At 40.2% G+C, this 17,199-nt stretch overlaps 1 non-coding gene across 1 annotated transcript; it reads left to right on the forward strand.

Moving 5' to 3' along the window:
• Window positions 1-16,859: 16,859 nt before the first annotated feature.
• Window positions 16,860-16,931, forward strand: TRNAC-ACA (transfer RNA cysteine (anticodon ACA)). Its single transcript has one exon. It is a non-coding gene; the product is annotated as a tRNA-Cys (tRNA).
• The last annotated feature ends 268 nt before the right edge of the window (window positions 16,932-17,199 follow it).

Below are 17,199 nucleotides of genomic sequence, written 5' to 3' on the forward strand. Positions count from 1 at the left end.
TATTATTACACTGTAAAATTACTTTAAACTGCCTAATAATTTATAAATAATTTTTAGAATTTAAAGTCAGTGTTTAATTAAAGCTTCTATAACTTTAAGATTATTTTCTTTTAAAAATAAAACAAATGCTAACAAATCCTTCTTTATCCCAACTATCCCTTGACTATTTCCTAAATAACATGTTTCCAAAGAAACAGGCTGAGCCACTGTTAATTACTTAAATTAACTATAAGGACAACTATTTTTTATTAGAGAAAAACAATACATCTGGAATAGTTTTAAAGGAATTCACTTATCTCTTAAATCCTCTCAGGTATACAAAGTAATTCTTAAGATATTTATGAAAGGCCTAAAGAGTTTGCACCAGTGAATTAATTAAGTTTTAATCCACAGACTATTTGCATATTTGACAAGCTACCATAAATTTTTAAATCAACAGACACTTAAAAATAATCAATAATACAATTTAAAACTTGTTCTTTGGAGGTTTTTTCTTTTAAAAGGGGCATTGAAACTTAATTTGAAAAATAAACTATATAAATACTCGAGAGATTCATATTTGTAACTAATTTCAAAATTTAAAGTATGTCAAACCTCATTCATTTTACGTGGATGCTTAAAGCAGATGCTTCAAAGCATTTTGAGAATAAGCAAAGACCATATTGTTTGAAGGTGACAATAGCTGATAATAGGCTAATCCATCAATAATAAACCTCACTCTCATACAAGCTATGATTGGGAGATATACACAAAGTTTTATCTATAAGCAGAATTATTTCTATAGAAGAAATGTTTATCATCCATCATTAGAGCTATGGTTTAATAAATCATGATATATAGGCATTATTGAACATTACACACAAATTAAAAACTGTTTTTTGAAGATATTTTAATGGTATGGGAAAATATTCTCAATCTGATTAAATGAATATTTGAAGAGTTTAGAAGTTGAACATGGTACATAGCATGATATATAAACCAGCTACTATAATATCAATTTTTAAAAAGGTGGTAAAAACAGAATGTATAACATGCTACCAATTTTGTGCTCGATCTGTTTCTATTATATATGGTTAAATATATATAACAAATTTTCCTAACATTCATGTCTTCTGTAATTAGAAAATTTATTGAGAATTTTAAAAATATTTTATATATGCATATATACCGATGCAACGGACATGAACGTGGACAAACTTCAGGAGATGTTGAGGGACAGGGAAGGCTGGTAGGCTGTGGACCATGAGGTCGCAAAGAGTCAGATATGACTTGGTGACTGAACGACAACAATATATATAATCTTCTAGCTGTGCAATCATATATTCTTAATATTTGGCTTAAATAGACAAATGTCTTCCGAAATGTATTCCTTCATGTTTTTATATCCACACAAACAGTGAAACATTTAAGAAATCATATTCAGTGTTGATATTATTAGTCTCAGTTTGAGAAGATAATTCATATTCAGTAAATATTTAAGGAATCAGAATGAAGAACGAGTTTCCATTTAATAAGGTAAAATGAGTTACAAAAGCAACTCACATGATAGGTATGTAGAGAAAATGTAGATTCATAATTTTGGCTGAAACTGCTCTGATCTTCCCCAAATTCCTTACCTGCTCTATGGCATAAGAAAAGGGGAGAAAGTGAGGGAGGGAGGGAGGGAAGAATTGAGTTCAAGTCAGTTCAAAAGTCCATTTGAGGGACATCCTTGGTGGTCCAGTGGTTAAGAATCTGCCTTCTAACACAGGGGATGTGGGTTCTGCTCCCTGGTCAGGGAACTAAGATCCCACACACCCACAAACCACAACTACTAAGTCTGTGTACTAAGTCACAGGAGCCACAACTACTGAGCATGCAGCACCTCAACGAGAGGGGAGACCATGGGCCACAACAGAATCCACACCTAGATCTGATGCAGCCAAAGACAAAAAATGTCTGTCTGAGCCATTAATTTATACCAGACACCTGGGTATTATATAACCTGTCCTTTGGGAATATTTGCTCTGTCCTCAGTCACACCTTCTCCTTGCTTCTTTCAGAGATGGGGTCTAGGGATCAGGACAACATTTACTTCGTCTCTTGGTACTGGGAGGAAGGAAGCCACAGAGGAGGGCATGTCCCTCCTTTGCTGCGAGTTAGTTGATCCCCTGAAGTGTCATCAGGCCAGTCTCTTCCAGAGCATTCTGCTAGTATCAACACGTGACTTCTGGAGTCAATACACCAAGCGTCTCTATTCTGCCTGTGGGTTGGGGTCCAGGCCCTGCCTGCTGACTCAGCCTCACCTCAGCTCTGGCTGGCTGGCCCTGCAGACCCTCTGAGTCTTGGCCAAGACTACAGTCCCTAGGCTGGGTCTGCTGGCTCTCACCTTGGAACCCATGCTTCAGGGAAACTGAAGCTGGGCCGTACACTGCCATCTATATAAGCTTCAAGACTGCAGAGTCCCCAGGCACACTGACCAGGCTGGTTTGTCCTGTCAACTGTGTTGGGCCCCAAGCCCACCCCTCTGTGTTGCCTCAGCCCCTCCATGCATGAGGACCATGTCACAAAAGAGAAGCAAGGCCTAAGAATGTCAACAACCCACACTCCTATGGCCTCATGGTTCAGACCAAGAGGGTATGTTTCTGACTTTTACCCATATTTTCTTTTTATCTTTCTTCCCCTTCTCCAGGGTTCGATTAGACAGATTTTTCTTCTACTTCATCTTTTCTCTATCACAGATTGCCTGTATATAAAATTATCTGATCTAGTTTGGCCAGGCCTGGCATTTGAGACTGTTAAATGGGAGCTATAGAGATTTAGAAAATTCTTTTTCTTTCAACAGCCTCTGGCTTTTAAAGCCACCGATTTGCTGCAAGAGTCTGTATTGAAAGTCATAAAATAAATGATTTTTTTTCTTTCCTTAACAGTCTTAATCCCACTTCACCTCAAGGCAGATGGATGCCTTGAGTTGTTTGTATGTTGAAAGTAAAAAATAAAAGCATCTGAACTTTCTTCTAAGGAGCATTTCTTACTATTTGTATCTCTACTGACTTAGCAAATTTTACTCATTATTAACTTATTAAATTAGAAGAAGGATGGAAAAGCTTTCTGGATTAACAGCTTTATTGGAATGCTGATTACCTACAAAGAATTTCAAATACTGGCAAGGATTCTGTATTCAGAGTCTGAATCATTAATTTAACAGATTATGTACTGAGTTCCTATTATATACTAGCCATAACTCTTGGCACCAGGACACATTCTGTAAGCAAGACAGGTGTGACCTCTGTACTCTTAGCGCTGAAATTCTTGGGCAAGGAGTCATACACATATACACACATACATACATATGCCCAGATACATACATGAGAGAAACAGAAGTGAGAAGAGCTGGTGTGAAGAAATAAAGTTGTTTACTATGCCCCAAGAGACTGGGTGACTTTTGCATGGAGTAGCAATCTAAAGCTGCTCATATAGTGACTTTTAAGCTAAAATCAGAATGACAAGAAGGAATCTGGCATATGAAGATAAGAAAGAAAAGACAGAGCCATTTGAAAAGCCCTAAAGGGAAACATCAAAACTTGGCCAGTTCAAGAAATAGAGAGAAATGTCTTCAGTCTGGCCTGAGGGTAAAAGGCAAAGAGAAAAGCAGAATAGAAATTGGAAAGGTCAATGAAAGTGATTATGCAGGGCTTTGTAAACAAAGAGAAAAGGTTTGGATTTTATTCAAGTGCAAAGGGAGGCCATCCCATAGGATGCTTTTGATAGGGGAATAATTTTACCTTTGGGGAAAGACTGTGGGAAGCAAAAGTGGAAGCAAAGCTTGTCTTAGAATACCTGGTGACTGCCAAGGAAGGCTCAGGCTAGAGAGATAGTAGTATAAAGAAAGTGGATGCATTTAGTACACGTTTTGGAGGTAAAATCAGCAGGATTTTTTGATGAATGATAGAAAGAGGAATCAAGAATAATTTCTTTGCTTTTGGCATGTTCTGAAAAGATATATAGCGTTAGAATGAGCATATATCCATCCCCAATCTGCATAACTTATAGTCCTGGATTGCAGCTCGTAAGACACAATTCTGTCCGCAAGGAGGTGGTAAATATCACAGACGTGAGGACTGAGTGCCTCTGGCAGCCGGTGAATAGGTAAATGACCTGTATCTATCTAGTGGAGGGGCATGGCTGCCATCACGGGGAAGAGAAAGAGATGCTATTCCTTGAAGAAGGTTGGGGTGAAGCCTCAACCGAATCTACATGGCATTCAAAAAATGAACCTCTTTCATGTTTGCTTTTTCCCTTTTTATTCCTAATATACTTTGCTATTCTCCAGGTTTCTTCTCCCTCTTTTTTTCTTACTTCTGAAAATTTGTTAGTTTTGCCCTTCATCATCGTGATCGTATCATAATCATCACCATCAGCGCCACCATCATTGCTGCCGTTATTTATGGAGCATTAAACCAGCACACACTGACAGTTTGTATTACTTCCTGAAACTTCCCTGGGGGAGATGTGATAGACCCCTTGAAAGGTACCCTGGGCTTGACAAGACAAAGCAGCTTACCCAAGGCTAGGTCACCCAGCCAGGAAGGGGCAGAGCTGAGTGTGGAAACAAGTTTGTCTGCCTAAGCACTCAGGCTCTGTGACTCCTCTCTCCTTCCTTCATATTCCTTGTCTTCTCTTTCCCACCCCTCTCTCCTTTCTTCTTTCTCCCCTTCATTCTGGCTTCCCCTGACCTCCTCCTGGCCTGTCTTTCCTTCTTCTTCTCTTCTTCCGTTGCCTTCTTCTACTCTAGTCAGACTACCCTGCCTCGTCCCTCTGTCTTATCTGGCTATTCCTGATCTGAAATTTGCTTTATTATTACAAATAGAAATTAGAAGTTATGGACTATTAGAACTGAGAGAACTTCAGGAGCAGAGCTAAGGCTTAAAAGCAGGTCAATGTAGCTTCTATTCCACAGAAACACTGCTCCTAACATAGAAATACAGACGGAGGCAGAAACCATCCTTTTTCATTGTCACCTGGTAGATCCTGCCTTGACGCTCACATCCAGAGTCAGGCCATTTGTGGAAACTATTCTTTCTGCCCTGACATCTAGCCCAGCCCTCTGTACATGTGGGACCTTTGTCATATACTCAACCAGGCTTATAAGCACTTAAAAGATCATTTTTCCTACACTTACACCTACATTGCTACACCTACAAGTCTCTACATAACTCACTATGTATAATTCAAAACAAGAATAATATTGACCCCCAAAATAAGGGCAAGAATGTCCAAAAGAGTTGTGATTATCCTATAACCGCTCTCTGCTTAAATATAAAAGCTCAAATTCACTCCAAACCTATATTTGTACCTCTGGTTTGCTATTACCCCAAGCGCAGACTTCACCTGACTTTTGGGTAATCCAATTGCATACTGCAGAAAGCTGGCTAAGAACAGGTTAGGAAATGAGCAGGTTTGGATTTTTCAGAAATCCAAAAAGGAGTAATATAGACAAGTAAGAAACTTTATCACCTACTCTGAGCTAAACAAGTGATGAATTGTTTACATTTAGCTCTTCCAACAAACATTTTAGATAGTTATTAAATAATTCCTATTCTACTGCTGAGTCTCCAGGATAGTAAGTTTCCTGGGAGCTAGATCTGATTCTGCTGTCTCCACAGCCTGAGTGTTTAAGGCAGCAGACCCCAACCTTTTTGGCACCAAAGACCAGTTAGTTTCATGGAAGACAGTTTTTCCACGGACTGGGAGGGTGGGGGGATGGCTTTCGGATGATTGCAGCACAATAGGGTTCACACTCCTACTAGAATCTAACGCTACTGCTGACCTGATAGCAGGCAGTGCTCAGGCGGTAATGCGAGCAATGGGGAACGACTGTAAATACAGATGAAGAAGCTTCGCTTGTGTGCCCACCACTCACATCCTGCTGTGTGGCTGGCTCCTATCCATGGTACTGGTCCATGGCCCTGGGGTTGGGGACCCCTGGTTTAAGGCACATCCTACCTTACAAACATAGTGCGGATGATGTGCGTGCATGCGTGCCAAGTCGCTTCAGTCATGTCCGACTCTGCAACCCTATGCCTGTAGCCTGCCAGGGCCCTCTGTCCATGGGATTCTCCAGGCAAGAATACTGGAGTGAGTTGCCATGCTCTCCTCCAGGGGATCTTCCTGACCCACGGATGGAACCTGCGTCTCTTACTTCTCCTGTGTTAGCAAGCAGGTTCTTTGCCACTAGCATGGCCTGGGAAGCCCATCCCTGAGTAAACAGCAGAGCAAAAGATTTATCAGTATCTGGGTATTTTTATACCACCTTCAGAGAAGTGTTTTATATTTTCCAATAACTTTGTGGGATTAGAGATTCTCACTACGTGCACGGAATATCTTCCCATTTCAGACAGAATAGGACGTGTATCCTTCCCCAAGCCATGCAAAAGGACTAACATATGGATGTTGCACTGGGCGTTGATTTTCAAGTTACAGGAAAGCATTCCTAAAGAACTGCCTCCATAGTTACAGGCATATTCTCAGAAGCTTAGGTGGAGCAGCAAAGAAAAGGGACATGCTCTTCTAGTTACTATTCGCAGAACATTTTTTAAAAAAAGATTTTTCTGATGTGAACCATTTAAAAAGTCTCTATTGAAGTTTACTCAGGAATGGGCTTCCCAGGCTCTGCTAGTGGCAAAGAAACTGCCTGCCGATGCAGGAAATGTAAGAGACTCTGGTTTGATCCCTGGGTAGGGAAGACTCCCTGGAGAAGGACATGGCAACCCATTCCAGTATTCTTGCCTGGAGAATTCCATGAACGAAGAGCCTGGGGTGCTATAGTCCACAGGGTGACACACATGACTAAAGTGACTTAATACACATTCACTCACTTAGGAATAATGGCAATGTTCTTTGAAAGACAGAGTGTCATAGACACTTCTTATATTATAAACTAATCATTCAAGGTCAGACTTATCAGGATTCTGATGTATTTTAGATTTAATGAGAAATTATGACAGTCCTGTAATATGCTGAGATAAGCAGTTCATTCAGTCCAATGATCATGAAATTTCAATTCTACGTTCACTATTTACAATAGGGATCTTACACCTGAATCCTGTGCTCAACAGTCAAATTAGTGCTTTCAAATACAGTTTCATGAACACATAGTATTTGGTAACAACAAGTAAAAACAAACCTAGTGGAAAGAACACACAAGGAAAAAATGAAAAATAGTTTACAGTATCAATATATGTGCACTGAGAATCATCTTTTTGAACAAGCCTTGATTGGTTTGTATAGGAAAAGCCAAGAAAATCTCCCCAGTCAAGCAATAGTTTCCTTGTCTTTATATATCTTCATGGTTTGCATTATCACTTGCTATTTATAGAAAGACATGCCAGTGACCTTGACACAAAGCTTGCAGACTTTTCCTCATGCATAACTCACAGTTGGTGTCTTCTTGGCCCCTGCAAGGAGAACCAACCAACTCCACTGGGTATTTGGTACATGCCCGGGGAAGCTAAGTTATACTGAAGAGACTACAGCTCATTTTTTACTCATGATGAATTACAGTGTCCTGGTGGAAGGATGGTGCCGAAAACAAAGCAGTCTTTGAAACCCCTCAAGTTTTTCAAAGTGACCTGGGGGCTTTAGCAGTCAGAGCTAAAAATAAGGAGCTGTTTATAAGCCTTTCCGACTTGGAGGAGAAAGACTCAAAACTCCCTTTAACAGTCTCCTAACTATCCAATTCCCTTCCATCAAGGAAAGTGACATTGATAATTCTGAATTAAATGAAATCTCAGCAACTGTAGAGTTCTTTTATTTTTTAAAGATTTTTTTGATGTGGACCATTTTAAAAGTCTTCATTGAATTTGTTACAATATGGCTTCTGTTTCATGTTTTGGTTTTTTGACCACCAGGCCTGTGGGAGGATATTAGCTCCTCTGAAAGTGAAAGTGAAGTCGTGTCCGACTCTTTGCTACCCCATGGACTGTAGCCTACCAGGCTCCTCTGTCCATGGGATTTTTCAGGCAATAGTCCTGGAGTGGATTGCCATTTCCTTCTCCAAGGGATCTTCCCAACCCAGGGATCGAACCTGGGTAGCCCGCATTGTAGACAGATGCTTTACCGTCTAAGCCACCAGGGAAGTCCACCAGGGATCAAACCCACACCCCCTGAGATGGAAGGCTAAGTCTTAAACATTGGACCGTCAGGGAAGTCCCCACCATAGATTTCTTTAATCGGGGAATTAATACTAACAGAAATTGAAAAATTCAAAAATATAATTGCAGCTCAAACTTATAGATTTTTCTGGTATCTATGCCATCATTTACGTAAGGTAGAAGACCATTCTGACTGACTAAGAAAAGACATCTTTGAAAAGCAGCAATAAAAAAAAAAAGAAATCAAAATCCAACAGCTAGGGCTGTGCTTCATTCACAAATATGTATCTAAGACTTTATTTCTACCTTTGTAAGCTAGAAACACAATGAAGAAGAAAGTGTTCATTTATCATTTTCTCTTTACTAGAATAGGCAATGGCTCCCCACTCCAGTACTCCTGCCTGGAAAATCCCGTGGACGGAGAAGCCTGGAAGGCTGCAGTCCATGGGGTCGCTGAGGGTCGGACACGACTGAGCGACTTCACTTTCACTTTTCACTTTGATGCATTGGAGAAGGAAATGGCAATCCACTCCAGTGTTCTTGCCTGGAGAATACCAGGGACAGGGGAGCCTGGTGGGCTGCCATCTATGGGGTCACACACAGTTGGACACGACTGAAGTGACTTAGCAGTAGCAGTAGCAGTAGAATTTCCTAGTTGTGATTGTGAATTGAGTTCAAGCATGAAACATCACTTTTTCAGATAAATTTCTGTCCAAAAAAAAAAGTACATTTAACAAATTCCACAAGCTGTAATAATTTGCCTTGGCCTTTTTCGCTCTCCCTGCCTGCTGGTTTGTTCATTCATTTATTCACTGCTCATTTAATACATTTTCCAACATCTAACCTCATGTCCTCATACATCCCAGGGCCTCAAACATTTTTCAGTTGGTACCTTCCTACTTATTACCCAAAGTATCTAGGAAAAATATCTGTCATTGTCACTCTTATCTCGGAAAAATTTCAGGAGACACATAGCAAGCATCCTTCCTGAGAGGAGTTTTGTGCTTCATGTGTCTACACGGATTTATTCTTCATGCCTCTCTTGTATAGATGGGAGTTGCATAATGATGGTTGAGCCATCATTAACTGGCTCAACCCAGAATACAAAAAACTCTGCAAGTGAAAACTTGAGAAGCTTGAATTCTCTGGGTTTGGGTTCTTGAATCTACTCAGCTGACTTTAACATAACTATCATTTACAGGTAAGACAGGAATTGAGTACCTTGGCACAAATTCAGTGAAATACCTGAGTATTTCTTCATCCACAGTATGCTACTTCATTCCATGTGGTAGTCACAATGCAAAACTGTTCCTCTTCCCTTCTTTCTCATCATAAAACTAATGACTAATGAACATCATTCATGGCTGATGTCCCAAACATAGAAATCATCATTGACTCTTCTCCCGCAACTTCTAATCCAGGGTTTCTTAGTCTTCGCATCACCGATGTTTGGAGTTGAATAATTCATATTGTGGGGATGCTGTCCTGGTCACAGCAGGATATTTAGCAGCATCCAGGGCTTTGCAGGTGGCACCAGTGGTAAAGAATCCACCTACCAGTGCAGGAAACACAAGAGTCATGGGCTGAATCCCAGGGTTGAAAAGATGCCCTGGAGTAGGAAATGGTGCCCCACTCCAGTATTCTTGCCTGGAGAATTCCACGGGGAGAGAAGCCTGGTTACCGTCCATGGGGCCATAAGAAGTCACATGCTACTGAGCAACTGAGCACTGGTTGACTTCTTCATGCTAACAGCACATCCCCAGCAATCACAACCAAAAATGTTCCCAGACATTTTCAAATATCCCCTGGGGGAGAGGGCTGAAAATCATTCTCAACTAAGAATCACTGAACCCCAAAAGCAAATCCTAAAAGCTGAAATTCCAAAATTTATCTTGAATCTAAATCTATCATCTGACCCAGATCTAAGCTCTCACCACTCACCTGGACCACAGCAATAGCTTTTCACTGTAACCCCTTCAGTCTGTTTTCTGTTCTATAGTCAGCATGATCTTTTAAAAATCTCTATCACGTTATAACATTTCTCTTCTTAAAACCTTTCAGTGGCTTCTCACTACACTGGGCACTGCTCACCATCTCACCTCCCAGCACTCTCCCCTTGTTCATGGTTCTCAAGTGTCATTGCTTTTATCCTATTTTTCAAACCTGCCAAGTTTTCCACTTCAGAACATTCATATACTCTCCTTGGAATGCTGACTCTTTTTGTAGTATTCAAGAGTTTATTGAAGTATCATCTCTCAGCAAGTTTTTCCAGAATCATCATCTGTAAATAACTCCCTTCTCCCCCAAACACTATATGTCATTACCCTATATTAATTGTATTGCAGTCTCATCTAATCATCTTTATTTGGATTTACAAGCCACTTTTCATTTTTTACTTTACTTTTCATTTCATTTATATTATTTTCATTTTACACATTTAAAATAATATATAATTTTTATATGATTAACTCTACTCAAATCAATTCAATGTGGTACATATATCGTGGCTCAGCTGGTAAAGAATCCACCTGCAATGTGGGAGACCTGGGTTTGATCCCTGGGTTGGGAAGATCCCCTGGAGAAGGGAAAGGCTACCCGCTCCAGTATTCTGGCCTGGAGAATTCCATGGACTGTATAGTCCATGGGGTCACAAAGAGTTGGACACAAGTGAGCAACTTTCACTTCACGCATATACAATGGAATATTACCTGGCTGTTAAAAAGAATGACGTAATGCCATTTGCAGCAACGAGGATGAACCTAGAGAGTGTCATACTAAGTACACCAGACGGAGGAGAAATATCATATGACATCCCTTGTATGTGAAATCTAAAAAGAAATGATACAAATGAACTTATTTGTAAAACAGAAAGAGACTCACAGACTTAGAAAATGAACTTATGGTTGCAGGGGCAAAGGATAGTTGAGGACTTTGGAAGGTCTTGTACACACTGAAAAACAAAAAGAATTCAGAGGATTCTTATCTCATCCAGAGTTAAAACAAAAGCCCTTCCAATTACCTGCAAGATCCTGCATGATCTGGACCACATGTACCTTCCCTGCATGATTTCCTAACATTTGCCTCTCGAAACTTGAGCCACATGCTGGCCTTCCTTCTGCTCCTAAACATGCCCAGCACATGCCCACTTCAGAGCCTTGGCACTGGCTGCTCTCCAGTCTGTATGCTGGACCCTAGACGTCCCATGATTCTCACATCCGCTGGGTCAAGTGACCTCTTGTTAGAAGGGCTGGCCCTGACTACATTATATAAAAAAGTAAGAAAGAAAATGCAGCCCTCATCTACCATCAGCTTGGAGCTGTCCTCGCTATAATAGCCAGGCAAATGCATTTTTCTCTTGAATTACAAACAATTTTACAGAACACCACCATTAGACAAGGCTATTTTGTGATGTGATAGATCAAGACAAAAACAAAAGCAGTCTGTAATTGTGGTGAGTAGAGACCGAGAGAGAGAGAGAGGAACACTGTCAAACACTCTCCTTTCTCCTGCTAATATGAGTGACTGCTGCATCTTTATCAATTTCAGCCGTAGCTCCACTTTGTGCCCTACACCTCACATATTAAGACTATTAAGGAAATCATAGAATTGCTTTGACTTTCTAACAGTAAGCAATCAAGAGCAAAACCTCACTTCCTTGAAAGTTCTCCAAAATCACACAACACAAGGTCAAACCCTATAATAAGGCTTGTCTTAACAACCTCTTACCAAGACATCCCAGCTTCCTATGATGTGCAGTCTTCTTCATTGCTATGAGTTAATAAACCCAACTTTGTGTGACTACAGGTGTGTTTATGTTAGATCTTGCCTGGTTGGGGGGGTGGGGGGCATCAACAATAGCATCACCAACCTCAAGAAGCATGCTCCATGACTTTAAGGAACATGTCAATAAACACCAGGTTGCTGGGAGGATCCAAGTGTACACCTCTTGTTTATGCACCACTTGGTCAGTGCCATCTGTCACCCTGAAAGATGTCCCACTTTGGAAGATAAATGATGTGGTCACCATATCTTTAATCTGCACTATTTTTCACAATAACCCTTATCACCATCTACAACATGATACTTTTTGTTTGTTTCCTCTCTGTACCCCCTGCCCCCCACTCCTACTCCTCAACTAGAATTTAATTCCCACAGTACAGAAACTTTACCTAATTTTTTGGCCTCACCATATGGCTTGTAGGATTTTATTTCCCTAACTAGGGATTGAACCTGAGGCCTTGGTAGTAAAAACTCAGAGTCCTAACCACTGGACCACTAGGGAATTCTAAATTTTTTTTTTTTTTTTAGTGTTCTATCCCTATTACTTAGAACAGTTCTTGGCATACAGAAGGCTCCCAGGAAATATCTGCTGAATGAATTAACTAATGAAAACTTATAATACTACAGGAGGTCTTTGCACTAGGAACAACTTTAAAAAAAATCATCCCAACATACATATCTGTCAGATTTCTATATATTAACCTGTAGAAACAAATCAAAATTTAGCAACATTTATTCTGAAAGCTAATGAAATGCTTAGATTTACACTTTAAAAATATGCACAAGATCTGTATATTGAAAATTACAAAATGCTAATGAAAGAAATCAAATGGAAGTTTATGAATTGGAAGATTCAAAACAGTGAAGATGTCAGATCTCCCCCAAAGTTGAACAACCAGCTTAATGAAATTCATAGACAAGCTTATTCTAAAATTCACATGGAAAGGTATAAGCTATAGGATAGCTAAATTAAATAAGAATAAAATAGAAGGAATTGTTCTGATACAAAGACCCACTGAAAAGCTATAATAGTAAGTGGAATAAATACACAGGTTCAATGACCAGTACAGATAATTCAACATTTATGCCCAATTGATTTTTTTACAAAGGTGTAAAGCAATTTAAGGGAAGGAAGACAACTTTTTCATCAAATGATGCCAAAGCAATTGGACTTTCATGGGCAAAAAAAAAAAAAGAACCTAAACATCACACATTACTCAAAAACTAACTCAAAATTAAGCATGCACATCCATGTAAAACATAAAGTTATACAACTTTCGCACTTCCCTGGTGGCTCAGTGGTAAAGAATTTGTCTGCCAATGCAGTAGATGCAGGGTCGATCCCCGGGTTAGGAAGATCCCCTGCAGAAGGAAATGGCAACCCACTCCAGTATTCTTGCCTGGGCAATCCCATGGACAGAGGAGCCTGGCAGGCTACAGTCCATGGGGTCACAAAGAGTCAGACACAACTTGGTGAATACACAACAATAATACACTTATAGGGGAAAAAATAAAATCTTTGGGATCTACGGCTACACAAAGAGTTATCAGACTGGACATCAAAGGAAAACTTGGTAACTCAGATCCCATCAAAAGTAAGAGCATTTGTTCTGCAAAGATCCTGTTCAGAGGATGAAAAGACAAGTTGCAGAGTGAGAAAATGTATTTGCATGCTACATATTCAACAATAGACTGTTACCTAGGTAAACAAAGTTCTCTGGGAACAACAGTTTTTAAAAAATGCAATTTGAAAACAGGCAAAAGATATGAAGAAATGGGACTTCCCTGGTGGCCTAGGGATCAAGAATCTACCTTGCAATGTAGGGAATGCAGGTTTGATCCCTGGTCAGGGAACTAAGATCCCATGGGCCACAGAGCAGCTAAGCCTGGGTGCTGCAGCTACTGAGCCCGTGCCACAACTGGAGAGCCTGTGCACCGCAACAAAAGATCCTGCATGACACAACAAAGGTCCTGTGTGCTGCAGCGGAGACCTGACGCAGCCAGAAACATAAGTACTTTTTAAAAGAGATGAAAGAGACACAATGGAATATTACTCAGCTACAAAAAGAAATGCATTTGAGTCAGTTTTAATGAGGTGGATGAAACTGGAGCCTATTATACAGGGTCAAATAAGTCAGAAAGAAAAACACCAATACAGTATATTAACACAAATATATGGAATTTAGAAAGATACTAACAACAATCCTATATGCAAGGCAGCGAAAGAAACACAGACGTAAAGAACAGACTTTTAGACTATGAGAAGGTGAGGGTGGGATGATTTGAAAGAACAGGATTGAAATTTGTATGTGTAAATCTGATGACCAGTGCAAATTTGATGCCTGAAGCAGGACACTCAAAGTCGGTGCTCTGGGACAACCCAGAGGGATGGGGTGGGGAGGAAGGTGGGAGGGGGGTTCAGGATGGGGGCACACATCTGCACCCATGGCTGATTCATGTCCATGTATGGCAAAAACCACCGCAATATTGTAAAGTAATCAGCCTCCAGTTAAAATTAATTAATTTTAAAAGAAGACCTGAAGAGCCCTTTCACTGAAGAGAATGTACAGATGGCAAATAAGCACATGAAAATATGATTAACCTTTATATTAGGTTATCTAATATATATATGGGAGAAGGCAATGGCACCCCACTCCAGTACTCTTGCTTCAAAAATCCCATGGGTGGAGGAGCCTGGTAGGCTGCAGTCCATAGAGTCTCGAAGAGTCGGACACGACTGAGCAACTTGACTTTCACTTTTCACTTTCATGCATTGGAGAAGGAAATGGCAATCCACTCCAGTGTTCTTGCCTGGAGAATCCCAGGGATGGGGGAGCCTGGTGGGCTGCCGTCTATGCGGTCATACAGAGTCGGACACGACTGAAGTGACTTAGCATAGCATTATATATATATATATACATAATATATATATATTAACCTATTAATATATATATATTAACCTACCTATTAGGAAAATGCACATTGAAAACACAACAACATGAGACATCACCAAATACCCATCAAAACAGCTAAAATAAACTTAGCATGAGTGCTGAGCTGTGTCTGACTCTCTTTGTGTGACCCCACAGATGGTAGCCTGCCAGGCTCCTCTGTCCATGGGATATTTTAGACCAGAATGCTAGAGTGAGTTGCCATTTCCTCCTTCAGGAGATCTTCCCAACCCAGGGATAGAACCCATGTCTTCTGCATCTCCTGCATTAGCAGGCAGTTTCTTTACCACTGAGCCCCCTCGAAAGCCCAAGATAAAACTTCGTGATAACCTCAAGTGCTGGCAAGGATGCTGAGAAACTGAATCACTCGTATATTGCTGATGGGAATGGAAAATGTTCAGCCACTCTGGGAAACAGTCTGGTGGTTTCTTATGAAACAAAACATATAATTATCATATGACCCAGAAATTGTGCTGTTCAGCATCAGAGAGATTAAAATTTATGTGCTCCCCAAAACCTTTATATCATGTTCATAGAAGCTTTATTCACAGTAGTCAAACAGTGGGAGCAAGTCAGAGGCTTTTAAGAGGATAATGGTTAAACAAACTCTGGTATATCATGAAATACTACTCAGCAATTAAAAAAACAAAACTATAAACTACTGACACACACAAAACTTGAATGCATCTCCAAGCTTGGAGGAATTCTTGCTGGATGACACAGCTTGACCAAGGCATGGGGAGCGGTGGATTCCTGTCTCCCCTGTCCCTTTGGTTGAGTGCTCAATGGTTAAGTCACAGAGCTAGCAAAGAAGGAAATAGAGTTTACTCTGGCTATTATCTGTCTACAACAGCAGGGCCCCTTTGACTTGAGGAAAACTTGAATCGAAAAGCATAAAAGCCCTTTTAAAAATAAAAAGTGTGAGGGGCTATATTTTATTTGTTGTTATTGTTTGTTTCGTTGCAAAGCATGATTCTGTGTAGCACATACTATCAGCCAGTGTGAGAAATAAAGCCACAAAGTCTATAGGAAGTTCACAGAAACTTCTCTTTTAATCACTAAGCATTAAAAGCAAAAACAAAAAACCTCATCACTGAAGATTCTCATGCAGGCTATAGTGTGAATGCTGCTCCCACACTTTGGAGTGGATGCATGTAGCTTTTTGTATTAGTCTTCTCTCAATATACAGACATTTCGCCCAGCGGTGGAATCACTGGCTCACATATAACTCTCTTTTTAGTTTTTTTAAGGAAATGCCACACTGTTCTCCACAACAGCTGCATGAATTTACGTTCCCACTAAGAGTGTAAGAGGGTTCGTTTTTCTCTACATCCTCTCCTGCACTTATTATTTGTAGACTTTTTACTGATGGCCATTTAAAATTAATTTTTATTGGAGTACAGTAGCTTTACAATGTTGTATTAGTTTCTGCTGTGCAGCAAAGTGAATCAACTCTATGTGTACATATATTCCCTCCTTTTTTTTGGATTTCCTTCCCATGTAGGTCACCACAGAGCACTGGGTAGGGTTCCCTGAGCTATACAGTAGCTTCTCATAGTTATCTATTTTTATACACAGTATCAATAGGGTATATATATGTCAATCCCAATCTTCCAATTTATCCCACTCCCCTTTCCCCCTGTTAGTGCCCATACATTTATTCTCTATTTCTGTTCTGCAAATAAGATCATTTATAACATTTTTCTAGATTATCCATATATGCATTAATATGCAATATATTTTTTCTCTTTCTGCCCCACTTTCTCCCTATGACAGACTCTAGGTCCACCCACATCTCTACAAATGAGCAGATTTTGTTCTTTTTATGGCTGAGCAATATTCCATTGTGTATATGTATCTCATGTTCTTTATCCATTCCTGTGCTGATAGGCATTCAGGTTGCTTCTATGTCCTGGCTATTATAAATAGTGCTGCAATGAACATTGGAGTGCAAGCGTCTTTTGAATTATGGTTTTCTCTGGGTATATGGTGGACTTCCCTGGTGGCTCAAACAGTAAAGCATCTGCCTACAATGCAGAAGACCCAGGTTCAATCCCTGGGTAGGGAAGATCTCTTGGAGAAGGCAGTGGCAACCCACTCCAGTATTCTTGCCTGGAAAATCCCATGGACGGAGGACCCTGGTAGGCTACAGTCCATGGGGTCACAAAGAGCTGGACACAACTGAGCAACTTCACTTTCTTTCACTTTCACTTTCTGGGTATATGACCAGTAGCGGGATTGCTGGGTCATATGGTAATTCTATTTTTAGTGTTTTAAGAAACCTCCATACAATTCTCCACCATGGTTGTATCAGTTTACATTCTGACCCATAGTGT

The sequence above is a fragment of the Budorcas taxicolor genome, chromosome 16 (genome assembly GCF_023091745.1).
Source record: "Budorcas taxicolor isolate Tak-1 chromosome 16, Takin1.1, whole genome shotgun sequence".
Lineage (NCBI taxonomy): Eukaryota > Metazoa > Chordata > Mammalia > Artiodactyla > Bovidae > Budorcas > Budorcas taxicolor.